This window comes from Rhinoraja longicauda, chromosome 36 (assembly GCF_053455715.1).
Source record: "Rhinoraja longicauda isolate Sanriku21f chromosome 36, sRhiLon1.1, whole genome shotgun sequence".
NCBI classification, from domain to species: Eukaryota; Metazoa; Chordata; class Chondrichthyes; order Rajiformes; family Arhynchobatidae; genus Rhinoraja; species Rhinoraja longicauda.
Window position 1 is genome coordinate 15132464 of NC_135988.1, and position 14377 is coordinate 15146840.

The 14377-nt window shown below is 47.2% G+C and overlaps 1 protein-coding gene across 2 annotated transcripts in view; it reads right to left on the reverse strand.

The window, feature by feature from the left end:
- The window catches only part of LOC144610462 (methylcytosine dioxygenase tet3-B-like), a 182543-nt gene extending 168664 nt beyond the window's left edge, over positions 1–13879 (reverse strand). Inside the window, exons 1-2 of one of the 2 annotated variants that reach the window (XM_078429189.1) lie at positions 13529–13879; positions 13124–13180 (exon numbers count right to left, since the gene is read on the reverse strand). The gene's annotated coding sequence lies outside the window, so the exon portion shown is untranslated. The remainder of the gene's footprint in view (positions 1–13123; positions 13181–13528) is intronic. The other variant, XM_078429190.1, reaches the window with a different exon arrangement.
- Positions 13880–14377: the final 498 nt, after the last annotated feature.

A 14377-nucleotide genomic window follows, 5' to 3' on the forward strand; every position in this document is an offset into this window, starting at 1 on the left:
GTGCACCCATTTTAATTCAGCAACTTGGCCAAAACTCCCAAGGTTCCGAGCTCCAAGTCTAAAGATCTCCGTTGAACAAAGACGTCATACATCCCTGTTAAGAAGTAAGCTTGTCTTGGTAATTATAGTCCGCTCCTTGTTGTAAATAGGAATCATGTGCTTCTGATGATGAAACCCAGGGAGTGAAATAAGCCAGCAAAGTGTAGTTTTTCTCCTTTCAACGTCACTGTTGAAACTAATGACAGATGGCTTTGGCCTCACCCCCACACTCACCACCTTTAATCAGCAACACATTCACTCCCAACTCAAACTTAGTTGAGATCAAAGATACTGGAGGAGCAAGATAGACCACTCCATCGAAATCACCTATACTGAAGTGTAGTACGCAAAGGAGCCATTTTAGAAAGCAAATCCCGTCGTTCGCTATGCCTCTCGCAGTGTAATCAGTGTTTTGGGGGAACAGTATGTGTGATGATACCATTAAAATACAGGGCGGCACGGTGGCGCAGCGGTAGAGTTGCTGCCTTACAGCTAATGCAGCGCTGGAGACTCAGGTTCGATCCTGACTACGGGCGCCGTCTGTACGGAGTTTGTACGTTCTCCCCGTGACCTGCGTGGGTTTTCTCCGAGATCTTCGGTTTCCTCCCAAACTCCAAAGACGTACAGGTATGTAGGTTAATCGGTTGTAAAGATTAATGTAAAAATTGTCCCTAGGGTGTGGATCGCTGGGCGGCGCGGACCCGGTGGGCCGAAGGGCCTGTTTCCGCACTGTATCTCTAAATCTAAAAATCTAAAATCTAAAAATCATCTATCAATTCACAGATTTTTGTTATTTTTTCTTCTTAAATGTTTCTGCAAGTTTCTGCCTACTAAAATGGCCGCCGTGACGTACTACGGTTTTTAGGGTCGAGTGGTCTATCTTGCTCTGCTCTATTATCTTTGGTTTAGATCGACACAAAAAGCTGGAGTAACTCAGTGGGACGGGCAGCATCTCTGGAGGGAAGGAATAGGGTGACCCTTCCGTGTCAAGACCCTTCTTCAGGCTGAGTCTAAAGAAGGGTCCCGAACCGAAACGCCCACCTGTTCCTTTTCTGCCCGACCCGCTGAGTACTCCAGTGCCTGCTTTCGGTTTGGACCAGCGTCTGAAGTCAATTGGGGAAGGACGTTTCCAAGGGCTGGGAACTCAACACCAAGTGTCCCAGTCTCAGGACAAGGGGTACACCCATGAGGTGAAAGAACGATGACCTTGTGGCATTCAGTGGCACGGGCAGCACGAGGATCCAAACCATTAAATGCAATCAAGAAAGACTCGAATACTTTTCTAGGAGCTGGAAGGATCATTGGATAATGGGAGAAAGCTGCACCCGGGGTCTGGACTTGGAGTATCAGTAGGGTTGCCAACTGGACATCCCATATATTGAGCTAAATCTGTTTGTCCCATACGGGACCGCCCTTGTCCCATATTAGGCCCGGGGGCCGCTGTAGGCCCGGACAGTGTAGGCCCAGAGTAGTCCCAGACACTGTAGGCCAGGTGGCCTCTGTAGGCCCGGATAGTGTAGGCCCGGAAGCCCGGGCGCTGCCTAATGGAGGTTGCATAGCAACCCGCCTCCCGGCCCGAGCAGCTGCCATTGGTGGAGCGGGAGCATGTGGCCGCTGGGTGAGGTCACGTGGGGCACGGGGCGGTGACGTCACCTTTCGTCCCTTGTTTGGGAGTGAGAAATTTGGCAACGCTAAGGATCGGCCTTGAGCAGATAGAATGATGGAGCAAAGTTAGAAGTGCCAAATGGACTGCCCCCACTCTTAATGTGTCATCCACTCCTTCGTATTGCTCACCCATCAGCCACGACTTGGCAACATTACCTGTAAACAGCATCTGTTCCCACAATCACACTGACTACACCTGCTGTAATGTATATGATTTATATAACAATGTGTGCACTTAATAATATGCAGGAAGGAACTGCAGATGCTGGTTTACACTGAAGATGGACACAAAATGCTGGAGTAACTCAGCAGGACAGGCAGCATCTCTGGAGAGATGGAATGGATGATGTTTCGGATCGAGACCCTTCTTCCGAAGAATGGCAGCAGAGTTTCTCCAGGATTTGGTGTCTGTCCGTATGCATAATTCAATGCACAAAGTTGACAGTTCCCTTCCAAGGCTGCAGAGGGATTTTGCGTGTGGAGTTTGCACGTTCTCCCTGTCAATGTGCGGGTTTCCTCTGGGTGCTTATGCTTCCTCCCACATCCCAAAGTCGTGTGGGTTTGTGGGGTAATTGGCCCTGTGTAAATTGTCCCTAGTGAGCAGGGGTGGGTGAGAAAGTGGGATAACATAGAACTAATGTGAATGGGTGATCGATGGTCGGGGTGGAACTCAGTGGGCCGAAGAGCCTGTTTCCATGCTGTCTAATCCCAACCCAACCCAGCACAACCCAACTCAACCCAACACAACCCAGCACAACCCAACTCAACCCAACACAACCCAACACAACCCAACACAACCCAACGCAACCCAACGCAACCCAACCCAACTCAACCCAACCCAACCCAACACAACACAACTCAACACAACACATCCCAACACATCCCAACACAACACAACTCAACACAACTCAACCCAACTCAACCCAATCCTAAATTATGGAATCTATCACAAACTTGTAATTGTGCAGCACATATTACACAGGGTAAATATGCAAAGGAGGTGAAGACTAGATTGGGAGGCTGTTGCTATCAGGGGTAGATGTGACCTGCCGGACGGGAGGAGGGGTTGCTACACCAATGCCGCCATTGGTGGAGCGGGAGCACATGGCCGCTGGCTGGGCGAGGTCACGTGGGGAGCGGGGGCGGTGACATCAGCCTTTGTCCCGTATTTGGGAGTGAGGAAGTTGGCAACCCTAGTTGTTGGTGTTGACTTCTGTAGCCCATCAAAACATAACGATATATGGACACAAACAAGTATCTACCTAATTTTTCTAATCATAGGTTCTTGCTGTTGCAATCTACGAGACTCACAAAGGCACGAAACACATTCGATCCTGACCTCAGGTGCTGTCTGCGGGAATTCTGACCGCATGGGATTCGTCCCATGTGTCAAAGCCTTGCGGGTTTTGTACGTTAATTGACCTCTCTAAAATGTCCCCTACTGTGCAGGGAGTGGAAGAGAAACTGGGATAACACGGAATTAGTGTGAATGGGTAGTCAATGATCGGTGTGGACTCAGTGGGCCGAAGGGCCTGTTTGGTTTAGTTTAGTTTAGTTTAGAGATACAGCATGTCAACAGACCCTTCGTTATGCTGACCAACCGTACAATAGCACTTTCCGACACACCTAGGACAATGTGCCATTTACAGAAGCGTGTACATCTTGGGAGAAAACCGGAGCACCCGGAGGAAACCCCTTGCAACGTACAGACTCCGGACGTGACCGGCAACCAGGATTGAACCCGGGTCTCTGGCGCTGTAAGGCAGCAGCTCGACCGCTGCGCCACCGTGCCGATCTCGTGTGCTGCCCTGTGGGAATTCTGACTGCATGGGTTTCGTCCCAAGAGCCAAAAACTTGTGAGCTTGTGCCTCGATTGACCTCTGCAAAATCTCCTCCCACAGTGTCGGCAGTGGAAGAGAAGGCGGGATAACACGATGTTGGGGAAGTCCAGAACAAGGGGTCACAGTTTAAGGATAAGGGGGAAGTCTTTTGGGACCGAGATGAGAACGTTTTTTTTCACACAGAGAGTGGTGAATCTGTGGAATTCTCTGCCACAGAAGGTAGTTGAGGCCAGTTCATTGGCTATATTTAAGAGGGAGTTAGATGTGGCCCTTGTGGCTAAAGGGATCAGGGGGTATGGAGAGAAGGCAGGTACGGGACACTGAGTTGGATGATCAGCCATGATCATATTGAATGGCGGTGCAGGCTCGAAGGGCTGAATGGCCTACTCCTGCACCTATTTTCTATGTTTCTATGTCTATGTTTCTAGTGTGAATGGGTGATCAATGGTCGGTGTGGACTCTGGGCTGAAGGGCCCATTTTCATGCGGTGTCTTTCAAACAACCATTCAACCAAAATACATTGTACAAGCCCTCCTCGTGATATATATCCCTGTAGATCCCTCTGCTGCGTTTTGTGAAACCAGTTAAAAATATTCTAACCCCATTTACATTGATCATAGAAAGTGTGAGATGCTTCTTCATAAATTATCAGGATAGTTCAGAGGGAAGACTTCAGCAGACATATTGAAGGAATTTTACGACACAGGGTAGTAATGAAATCCAGCAAAAGTGGTCATGTCTTGTAAGTCCCAGACATTCTGCCTGTGCAGTTTGCATGTCTAGCAGGTCCACATCTTTTGCGCTGTAAGTCGTAACATAAGGAATGAATTAAGACCCTTCGCAAAGTCTGTGTATATTCCTGCTTGAGGACCATAAATCATCGGATGCACATGTTAAGTATGGCTTTAAGGACAATTGATGAATAGTCAGAGCATTGTACACAGCGATGTATGAACTGTTCGGCCCAAATAGACATTAGTTACAGAAACTGAGGGCCGGATTCAAAACAGATTGTTTCACATATGTTGGTCCATGTCAGATGGAAAGTGCACACTTGCCTCTCTAAGCCCCTTCTCACTCACACACTCCGATACATCAGACATATCAAGACGAGCCACATTAACTAAGCAACAGTGTGTAAAAAAACAAAATCATGAGGGAAACAGACAGACAGACAGGGTGAATGCACCATTCCTTCTCTCCTGAGATGCTGCCTGACCTGCTGAGTTACTCCAGCATCCTGTGGGTGAATGCACAGAATCGCTTTTCCATGGAAGGACTTGATTGCTTGGAGCGCTCTCCTGAGATGCTGCCTGACCTGCTGAGTTACTCCAGCATTTTGTGGGTGAATGCACAGAATCGCTTTTCCATGGGAGGACTCGATTCCTTGGAGCGCAGGAGGAATTAAACCAGGATCGGCACAGTGGTAGAGTTGCTGCCTCTCGGCACGGACTCGGTGGGCAGAAGGGCCTGTTTCCACGCTGTGTTTCGAAAGTCTAAAGATCTAAGAAGAATCCCTGGTGTAGTTTTCTCAGTGACACCTGACGACAAGTCCCACTGGCACTGTGGTCCGTGCATGGCTTGTCTTGCTATGCCTGACAATAGGCAATAGGTGCGGGAGGAGGCCATTCGGCCCTTCGATCCAGCACCGCCATTCAATGTGATCATGGCTGATCATTCAGTACTCTGTTCCTGCCCCTCTCCCCATACATTAAGAGCTCTCATTAAGAGCTCTATCTAACTCTCTCTTGAAAGCATCCAGAGAATTAGCCTCCACTGCCTTCTGAGGCAGAGAATTCTGAGTTTGATCCTGGTAGTGTCTGTTTGGAGTTTGTATGTTCTCCCCATGGATTTTCTCCGAAATCATTGGTTTCCAGTCACACTCCAAAGACGTACAGGGTCGTAAGTAAATAGGGTTGGTATAAATGTAAATTGTCCTTAGTGTGTGCAGAATAGTGTTAATAATGTGCGGGGATCGCTGGTCGGTGCGGACTCGGTGGGCCTGTTTCCGTGCTGTATCTCTACACTAGACTAGACTAGACGAAACTTAATTCGTTGGAGTACAGGCGGCTGACAGGTGTTCTTATGTCGGTGTATAAAATCATGAGGGGAATTGATAGGGTGAATGCGCACAGTCTTTCACTCAGAGTAGGTGAATCAAGCACACCAGAGGACTTGAATTCAAGGTGAGAGGGGAACGATTTAATGGGAACCCGAGGGGCAGCTTTTCCACACTGGAGCATGGTGGGCAGATGCAACAAGCTGCCGGAGGAGGTTGGTGAGGCAGATACTACAACGACATTTAAAAGGCACTTGGACAGGTACATGGACAGGACAGGTTTTGTGGGATGCGGGCCAAACGCGGGCAGGTGGGGCTAGTGTAGATGGGTCGGCATTGGGTAGGTTGGGCCGAAGGGCCTCTTTCCATGCAGCATGACTCGGGCGGCACCGTGACACAACGGGTGACTACAGGTGCTGTCTGTGCGGAGTTTGTACGTTCTCTCCGTGACCGCATGGGTTTTCTCCGGTTTCCTCCCACACTCTAAAGACGTGCAGGTTTGTAGGTTAATTGGTGTGTGTAGGATAGTGCTAGTACAGGGTGATCGCTGGTCGGCACGGACTCGGTGGGCAGAAGGGCCTGTTTCCACGCTGTGTTTCTAAAGTCTAAAGATCTAAAAAGAACCCCTGGTGTTGTTTTCTCAGTGACACCTGACGACAAGTCCCACTGGCACTGTGGTCCGAGCATGGCTTGTCTTGCTATGCCTGACAATAGGCAATAGGTGCAGGAGGAGGCCATTCGGCCCTTCGAGCCAGCACCGCCATTCAATGTGATCATAGCTGATCATTCTCAATCAGTACCCCGTTCCTGCCTTCTCCCCATACCCCCTGACTCCGCTATCCTTAAGAGCTCTATCTAACTCTCTCTTGAAAGCCTCCAGAGAATTGGCCTCCACTGCCTTCTGAGGCAGAGAATTCCACAGATTTACATCTCTCTGAGTGAAAACGTTTTTCCTCATTTCCATTCTAAATGGCCTACCCCTTATTCTTAAACTGTGGTCCCTGGTTCTGGACTCCCCCAACATTGGGAACATGTTTCCTGCCTCTAACGTGTCCAACCCCTTAAGAATCTTATATGTTTTGATAGGATCCCTTCTCATCCTTCTAAATTCCAGTGTAGACAAGCCTAGTTGCTCCAGTCTTTCAACATATGACAGTCCCGCCATTCCGGGAATTAACCTAGTGAACCTTCGCTGCACGCCCTCAATAGCAAGAATGTCTTTCCTCAAATTTGGAGACCAAAACTGCACACAGTACTCCAGGTGCAGTCTCACTAGGGCCCTGTACAACTGCAGAAGGACCTCTTTGCTCCTATACTCAACTCATACTCAGGTATCATTGAGTGTTAGTGAGAGGGGTAGAGAGATTCAAATGCACCAAAAATTCCATCTGGCATGGATAAACAATGTGTTTTGAATCTGGACCCCGAGTTTCTGATTTAAACATTTGACCATTGACATTTAAGTTACATTTGGCGTTATTAAAGTCTGTGATTAATGTAATGAGACCTAAGTTCTAACAGTGTAGGAAGGAACTGCAGATGCTGGTTCACACCAAAGATGGACACAAAGAGTTGGAGTATCTCAGCGGGACAGGCAGCATCTCTGGAGAGAAGGAATGGGTGACGTTTCGGGTCGAGACCCTTCTTCAGACTCTAACAGTGCTCATGGGATCACTCCAAACATAGACACAAAGTGCAGGGGTAACTCAGCGAAGAATCACCTTTTTCATGTGTGATCACTATGTAATCTTTCATCCTTCGATGTGCTCAATGTATGTCCAACTCTCGGTATAGTGTCCAAACTACAGCAGAATACAAGGTAATAATATTAATAAGCAAAAATAACTCGGCTTCTGACAGAAAGACTTTGTACCACAACATGCTGCTGAAAATAAAATCACCAAAAATTAGTCTTAATGGGTAGGACTTGGTGGTAGGGGGAAAAGAGATATTATCGTGCGGATCCAATAATCATCAAAATGATATTATATTAACTTTTCAGTACTTGATATTAAATATGGGGTGGCACGGTGGCGCAGCGGTAGAGTTGCTGCCTTACAGCGCCAGAGACCCGGGTTCGATCCTGACTACGGGCGCTGTCTGTACGGAGTTTGTACGTTCTCCCCGTGACCTGCGTGCGTTTTCTCCGAGATCTTCGGTTTCCTCCCACACTCCAAAGACGTACAGGTTTGTAGGTTAATTGGCTTGGTGTAAATATGTAAATGTCCCTGGTGTACGATAGTGTTAGTATGCGGGAATTGCTGGTCGGCGCGAACTCGGTGGCCAAAGAGCCTATTCCGCGCTGTATCACTAAATTAAACTAAACCAGTCATAATGTGTAAGATTTTTTTTGGGGGGGGGGGGGGAGGGGGGGAAGGGATATTATATTGTGCCACAGTTTAAGAATAAGGGGTAGGCCATTTAGAACTGAGATGAGGAAAAACCTTTTCAGTCAGAGAGTTGTGAATCTGTGGAATTCTCTGCCTCAGAAGGCAGTGGAGGCCAATTCTCTGAATGCATTCAAGAGAGAGCTAGATAGAGCTCTTAAGGATAGCGGAGTCAGTGGGTATGGGGAGAAGGCAGGAACGGGGTACTGATTGAGAATGATCAGCCGTGATCACATTGAATGGCGGTGCTGGCTCGAAGGGCCGAATGGTCTCCTCCTGCACCTATTGTCTATTGTGGATGTAATAATGATCAGAATGATATTATACTGCATTAACTTTCCAGTATTTGAAATTAAATAAGGTTCCAGAACAAATAAGTGAGTGGGTCATTTATCTTCCTAATGTACAACTCAGATTTAAGTTTTAGTTTCGTTGTTTATTGTCACATGTACCAACATAGAGTGAAAAGCTTTTTTTGTGGCAAGCTATCCAGTCGGCCAAAAGACTAGGCATGATTACTATCAAGCCGACCAAAGTGTACAGATACAGGAGAAAGGGAATAACGCTTAGTACAAGATAAAGCCTAGTGAAGTCCGATTAAAGACAGTCCGAAGGTCTCCCATGACGATAGGTGGTAGGTTATCTTTTGACTCATCTAGGTTTTACACTTTATTAAATTCTTTCCATTCTTCCTCTCTCTGCCTGTCACAGAACAATCGTAGGACATAGAACCTACAGCACTGGAACACGAACCTTCCGCCCACTCGGTCTGTGCCAAACATGATGCCATGTTACACTAATCTCCTCGGCCTGCTCGTGATCCATATCCCTCCGTTCTCCCCTGCATATCCACGTGCCTTTCCAAAAGCCTCTCAAGCGCCACCGTCTTATACCTGCCTCCAGCACAAACCTCTGGCAGTGCGTTCCAGGAAGCCACCGCAACGTGTTTAAAAAAGAAAACTGGCCTCGATCGTCTCCTTTAAACCTTGCCCCTCTCAGTCTAAAACTACGCCCTCCAGTTCACGCGTTACGAAACAAACCGTGGCCAACTTGGGCATTCTTCGACTGTATCAGATCAGAATCGAGGATGGAAACGGACCACACTTGGGTCTGGGGGAGGGAAGACACGAACTCCGAGCTTTGCGCCTTTAATTGTAAGCTTCACGTTGGAATACAGCGGGATTGGTCAACCCAACAGGACTACTTATTCACAAAATGCTGGAGTAACTCAGCAGGTCAGGCAGCATCTCGGGAGAGAAGGAATGGATAGTCCTTATAGGATAATACCAGCATCTGCAGTTATTTTCTTATAGGACTACTTATAGACGGGCAGTGGAGCACACCTGTTGAGAAGATGTCGGGGTCAGGCGCACATGCTCCCAAATAAAGAGACAATAGACAATAGGTGCAGGAGGAGGCCATTCGGCCCTTCGAGCCAGCACCGCCATTCAATGTGATCATGGCTGATCATTCTCAATCAGTACCCCGTTCCTGCCTTCTCCCCATACCCCCTGACTCCGCTATCCTTAAGAGCTCTATCCAGCTCTCTCTTGAATGCATTCAGAGAATTGGCCTCCACTGCCTTCTGAGGCAGAGAATTCCACAGATTCACAACTCTCTGACTGAAAAACTTTTTCTTCATTTCAGTTCTAAATGGCCTACCCCTTATTCTTAAACTGTGTGGCCCCTGGTTCTGGACTCCCCCAACATTGGGAACATGTTTCCTGCCTCTAATGTGTCCAACCCCTTAATAATCTTATACGTTTCGATAAGATCTCCTCTCATCCTTCTAAATTCCAGTGTATACAAGCCTAGCCGCTCCAGTCTTTCGACATATGACAGTCCCGCCATTCCGGGAATTAACCTAGTAAACCTACGCTGCACGCCCTCCAAAGACGTACAGGTATGTAGGTTAATTGGCTGGGTAAATGTAAAAATTGTCCCTAGTGGGTGTAGGATGGTGTTAATGTACGGGGATCGCTGGGCGGCACGGACTTGGAGGGCCGAAAAGGCCTGTTTCCGGCTGTATATATATGATATGATATGATATGATAATAGCAAGAATGGATTTCAAATGGAGAAACGATGAGGATTCACCCCTTAAAGGGAAAAACAAAACCGGAGCCACTTGGAGAATTACGATCCTTCCACTGACCGAAAGAAACAGAAAGTGGCTCGTGCTCGGATCCTGCACTACATTCCCCGAGTAGGATGAGTCACGGGTGACGTGGGCTGGAACACTGTTTGTAAACCTTGTAGCCATGTGCTTGCAGTCAGCATAATTGCCAAGTCTGCCTGCCAAAGACCGAGCATGCCATCCCTCCCAACCTTCCCAAAGGGGCCCCTTGCACCACGTGAGTGTCAGAGCTAAACACCGCCCCGCTACCAGCTCCGCAAACCCAGAGAGCCACTTCCCGCTCTGTGCGTTGCCCATTCCCCCCCGTGCCACCTGGAGATCGCCCAGGCCACTTTGGAATTCTGCGGAGGGGGTTTGGGGAGAGCAGCAAAAATCCGACTCGCGAGTCAACGTTTAAACTGTGCAAACGTTGACTCGCGAACCGAATTTTGCTGCCGTTCGAACCGCAGGTGCCGGTTTGGCCAAAGATAGACGACAAAAAGCCGGAGTAACTCAGCGGGCCAGGCAGCGTCTCTGGAGAAAAGGAATAGGGGACATTTTGGGTTGAGACCTGAAAAAGGTTCTCGACCCGAAACGTCACCCATTCCTTCTCTCCAGAGACGCTGCCTGGCCCGCTGAGTTACTCCGGCTTTTTGTGTCTATAAACTTTTTAAGTTGGTAGATATGGCCCTTAGTCCATGACAAGAATTGTGATGCAAGTTGACTTTATCACAATGACAGTCATCCTAAAACTTCACCACATTATTTATTAACTTATCCACTGACTTCGTGCAAGGGAAAGTGGAAAGATTTCAAGGCAAGACCATCAAACGAATATTGCTTTTGACTTAACCTTTGAGTTAAGCGTGTATTTTTTCTACCCCATTGATGCACCGAAGATTAATTTAATAAAACGTTCACCCCCCCCCCCCCTCCCCAACCCCCACCCCCACCCTCCCCCCATATGGGACTCATGTCAAAATAGAACCAAAGCCTTGGAAACTGCAACGAAGGTTCATTTCTCAAGCACTGGCGAGCTAAAATGAGGAACCACCAATGTGCTGACTCATCGAACTACGAGGGCTCGTCAGTTCAGGAGTACATGGGTCTGCTCTGTTCAAACAATGCGGCTAATTAATGCTAATCGCAGTCCACTCTTGCAGCAAGACTCCAGCTGGCAAAGTTTTTTTGAAGTCGTGATCCGAGGAGGGGAAGAGAGACAAAGGGATTGCAACTTGCACTGGGGAAAGGGGGAACTGAATCAACCGAAAGACTCCCTCCCCACTCACACCAGACAGCCCTGGTTATAATTATCTTGGCCAGAGGAAAAAAAATGCATCTGTTAACTCTTTCAGCGCGGGTGGAATCTCAGAAGGCTTTCAATGGGGAATGCAAGAAACTGCCTCAACGTTCCAGCTCGTAGTTCCGAACACGTTTTGTTAGCTGCCCACGGGAAAGTTTTTTTTTCTGTTGCTGGGTTAACATTGAACCAGAACACAGTTGGCAGGGGCAAGGCGCAAAGGAGATTCAACTCTCTGGGCTTTTAAAGCAAACCTTGGCCCCCCCCTGTCTAAGCTGAACAAAAAAACAACCTCTGTAGACCTTAAAGGCACGCACGCACACACACACACACACACACACACACACACATACACACACACACACACACACACACACACACACACACACACACACACACACACACACACACACACACACACACACACACATATACTTATATACACACACACACACACACGCACACACACACGCACATACACACACACACACACACACACACACACATACACACACACACACACACACATATACACACACACACACACACACACACACACATATACACACACACACACACACACACACACATATACACACACAAACACACACACACATATACACACATACACACACACACACACACACATACACACACACACGCAAGCAGTGCTACGCTGATACTGTACCGGCTTTTAAAAAAAATTGAAATGACATGAAATAATAATTCAACGTGCTTTTGCGGGATTTCAGTCGGGAAATCCAAAATTCATCCCACCACATATATCTGGAAAGCCGCTGCGAAAATGCACAGAGTTCTTTTCCACGGGGATTGCCGGCATTTTCATGCAGACTTGTACACATCCTGATGTGTGACAGTATCAAATGGCAGCATATGTGATGGAGGTCCTTTGTTTATGCATGATTACCCTGCGCTACAGTACGATCCCCTCTTTCATTATTGCCGTCCAACATTTTGTTTTAATGACCCATTCCAGACTTTGGTTCACCAGCCCACGGAACGTGTGTTTCAAGCAATTCATTGAAATGAATATCATATGACAATTATCAGCGTTAATCAGAAATTAAAGATCTTTTTTTTCCCGTCCTTCCCTGCTGTTTATATACATGTTATGTGTTATTTGTATGTGTATATACACACACACACACACACACACACATACATATAAATATATACACACACATATACATGTAAATATATACACACACACATACATACATATATACCTATACATATAAATATATGTACATACACACATACATATATATACACACATGTACACACACACATATACACACATATACACACACACACATACATACCCACACGTATATACACACACATGCATACATACATACACACACGTGTATATACACATACATATACATATATATATATATACACATACACATATATATACACACACATATACACACACACATATATACACATACATATCCATACATATATACACATACATATCCATACATATACATATCCATACATGTATATACACATACATATCCATACATATACACACATACATATCCATACACACACATATATATATATACACATGCATACATACATATATATCTACACACACTGGTTCCAGAGTACCTATCTTCCTCTAAAAGGATAAAAGAAAATACTTCGCTTGAGAGTGAAGCTTTGACAAAAACCACAGTGCTTTACCTCTCCAGCCGTGGGTTGCTTTTGTCTTTGGGCTTTTGTATTGTTCCTTGCTTCCACCTGCAGGGGATAAAGAATCAAACACAAACACAAAAACAAAAAAAATCAATTAAGGAATGCGACAGTGAAGCCAGCCTCCAACGAGACCCCAACGTTAGAGAGCGTTGCTATCAAACCCGCAACGGACAAAAGGTTCGGAAAACCGAGGGGGGCACATTTTTTGCAAAGAGGGTGGGATGAGAAATCATCTATTATTTCTTTTTTTTTTTTTTTTTAATTGCTCTTTCGTGAACAATTCTCAGCTCGTTGATAGAACTGGAAGAAATGCAGGCACAACACAGCACACAAGTGCAACAAAGCCATTTAAAAACATAAAATTGGATGTGATAAAAGCTGTGTGAAATATACCTACACTACACAGTCTCTGTTGCCACACTGCTGGGCTGAAGCAGTCTCTGTCTCCATCAGAAGCAGACACTAACAGGCAGCCATCTTTGCTTCCTTCCCTTTGAGCTGTGTTCCAGGCACTGTGGTACGTTACATTTTGTTGTAGTCAGGCTCAGGCATCATTATCATTATTGCTGAGTTTCTCCTCTCTCTCTCTCCCTCCACCCGGTCACAACGCTGGCACTACCACCACCACCAGCATCAGCAGTAGTAGCAAAGACTCAGGACATGACATGCATATCCACTGCCCACAGACTCATCCGGAGCCACCGAGCGTCGGCTGCTCCGGAGAAGGAGGGAGGGCGGCTTATGTTAGCTGCTTGTCAATTGTCTTCCTCATTCAGGCTTCCGAAACAATACCACTCCTATGTGGGATCTTGTGCAAGGCTGCAGAGGCTGTGGGCGGCTGGTAAACTGTGGAGTGGAGTAGAATGAATGTGTGCGGGAGACAGCCCGACTGACAGCCTCTTCCTGATCGTGTGTGTGTGTGTGTGTGTGTGTGTGTGTGTGTGTTGGTGTGCGTGTGTGTTGGTGTGCGTGTGCGTGTGTGTGTTGGTGTGCGTGCGTGTGTGTGTGCGTTGGTGTGCGTGTGCGTGTGTGTGTTGGTGTGCGTGCGTGTGTGTGTGTGTTGGTGTGCGTGTGTGTGTGTTGGTGTACGTGTGTGTGTGTGTGTTGGTGTGCGTGTGTGTGTTGGTGTGCGTGTGTGTGTTGGTGTGCGTGTGTGTGTGTGTGTGTTGGTGTGCGTGTGTGTGTGTGTGTTGGTGTGCGTGTGTGTGTTGGTGTGCGTGTGTGTGTGTGTGTGTGTGTTGG